This window comes from Poecilia latipinna, unplaced genomic scaffold, assembly GCF_001443285.1.
Source record: "Poecilia latipinna isolate Pla-1442-1.1 unplaced genomic scaffold, P_latipinna-1.0 Scaffold494, whole genome shotgun sequence".
NCBI classification, from domain to species: Eukaryota; Metazoa; Chordata; class Actinopteri; order Cyprinodontiformes; family Poeciliidae; genus Poecilia; species Poecilia latipinna.
The window spans coordinates 27,526-29,964 of record NW_015113110.1 but is presented as its reverse complement, the minus strand read 5'-3'; the positions used below and the strand labels follow the sequence as shown (position 1 = coordinate 29,964).

General features: G+C 34.7%; 1 long non-coding RNA gene across 1 annotated transcript in view; it reads right to left on the bottom strand.

Annotated features, from left to right (window-relative positions):
- Positions 1–1,710: 1,710 nt before the first annotated feature.
- Positions 1,711–2,439, bottom strand: part of LOC106952131 (uncharacterized) — a 14,026-nt gene continuing 13,297 nt past the window's right edge. The window contains exon 3 of the long non-coding RNA XR_001425921.1: positions 1,711–1,778. This is a non-coding gene — a long non-coding RNA (uncharacterized LOC106952131). The remainder of the gene's footprint in view (positions 1,779–2,439) is intronic.

Here is a 2,439-nt window from a genome sequence, read left to right as displayed (position 1 = left end):
CGCAAGGGTGCTTGGAAATGGCTCAGAGCAGTTGTCAAAGCCATATTTAACACTTCAGTTTTTATCATCATACATGTAGTACACTATTTAGATGACTTTAAAGAAATGAAGAAAATATCCGCCATGCACGTAGTGTATTTTTTAATCAAACTTTTAGAAAAAGTGGGTTCTGCAAATTCTGAAAGTACATATATGTAACTAATGCACTTAAAAACTTACAGTTACAGGCAAGATTAGTGAGTGGAGTCATTGTTTTGTGGAAAATACTGCAACACTAACAATATGCATGTTTTCATTTATATATACTGTATATCTATCTATCTATCTATCTATCTATCTATCTATCTATCTATCTATATATCTATATCTATATATATATATATATAGATATAGATATATAGATATATATATATCTATATATATATATATATATATATATATATATGAAGTTCTGCTGTGGTGCCCTAAAGCTAAAAGAAACTGGAGAGAACTAGAGCCCTCCAGTGGTGGTAGTTGTCATGAATTTCAATATATTCATAGATCTGTGAACATCCATTATTTACAAGAAACTGTCTTTCTTCCTTTTTTTGTCTTTTCTCTCTTTCTTTCTTTCTGGCCCTCCCAGCCTGCTTTGTGACCCTTACCATTGTCATGTATACAAGGCTGGGAAGGGCTGCTATATGCAGAAAACACGTCTGGCTAAGTGTTGGGTGTGGTAAGGTCAGAAAGATCACCATCTCCTTTAATTACCTTTCAGGCCTCCAATATTTTGACTCACCTACAAAAGCAAGTGTATAGAAGGTGGTAGGTGGGGTAGGTCTGTAATACAATAGGGAGGGTAACGACTTGTGCAATGCTAAAAGAAAACAAAAATGCAAACCTACACTAAGTTCCCTGCAGCACTGGAGGAATGACAACTATTTTTGTCAAATGTTTTACCGCAAGTCGCGCAATCAATATTCCTTCCAACTCTAAAGTTTAGGTCGGAAATAAAATTTAAAAAAGCACAGGTGTTAAATGTTAAAATGTTGTTTTTCACCTATTTAAGAAGATGTTGTGCTTTATGTAATTATCAGTCAATAAAATGACAAACAGAATCCTGTGTCACACTTCTGTGTTTGATTGTTGCCTTGACTATAATTTACCAGCCAATTGTTTTTTTTAAAGAAATAATTCATGATTTAGGAATCTTTTAGACATTTTATCATAAGTGCATGTAACAAATCAGCAATCACTATTTTATTTTACATTCTCACGTTTGTTTTCTTTCTCTTCTCATTTAGAGGTTCGGCTGTCAGTCATTTGAAGAGAACTGGAAGGATAGAGAAGGAACATCGTTCAACTCACTTCTATCTGAGTGGCCAACAGCTGTGATACTCTGAATGGATATGAAATTCATTTTGGGCAAAATATGAATAGCCATCACTGTATGCAAGCTTTTAGAATCTTGGGTTGGTGTTCGTGTTGCAAAAAAAAGCTGTCTTTTATGCTATGCAAACTTTTATTTTGCATATATCCCCCACCTTTTCCAACAAGCAAGCCGAGCTAAACAAGAAATAACAGACTGCAATTGAAATCAGCCACTTTCTTTGTCTTCGTGCAGAGTGCTCATCTGGTAAGAATTGCTTTGAAATTTAGATACATCATTTGAAAATTAAAGAAAGCACAATGCAAGAAAGACTGCACTTGTGCAAGAAAACAATAGTGTCCTATGCAGGGTTTGGGATGATTTATTTAAAGGTTTTCTCCTGAGGCAGTTCCAGAATATGTGTCCAAAACTGGTCATGAAGCAGGAAGGAGGTGGCGTTTCACATTGTGTTTCAATAAAAAAGAGAAAGAAAAACAGAGCAGGATACAAATATAAACCACAAAGTGGAAAACAAACCTATTTTTTTGTTTTCCGCTTCTTTCTTCTCTCTTCTTGAAAGACATCAAAATCTGTACTGTCAAACGTATGCATTCATCCAGATAGACCTCTCAGCTATGTTTATCATAAACAACACGACAGTGATCACAAAAGAGAAAAAAAGCCCCGAAGTCAGGGTTAACAAGGACCAAAACTCGTCCAAACAGAGCTGAAATTACCACTAAATGACAAACAGAAATATATTAAGAATTCTTTTGAAAACAGAAAAATAGATTTGTTGGATTCTGTTGTTGGATTTCATAATTGCATAACAATGATGTTACATCACAATAAAATAAAGGATAAAAATTCATAAAACATGAAATGTGGAAAGGCAACTAAACATGAATAAATTATAAGTTCAGCTGGTCTTGTAAGTTGTTGGGTGACAATCTATACCACATTTCAAACTCAAGGCCCGCGGGCCAACTGTGGCCCGCCATGTCATTTTATGTGCCCCCCCCCCAGCATTTTATAGGCCATGGAAACTCAAATGTAATATTTAAAACTGCAATACATAAAATCAGTTATTT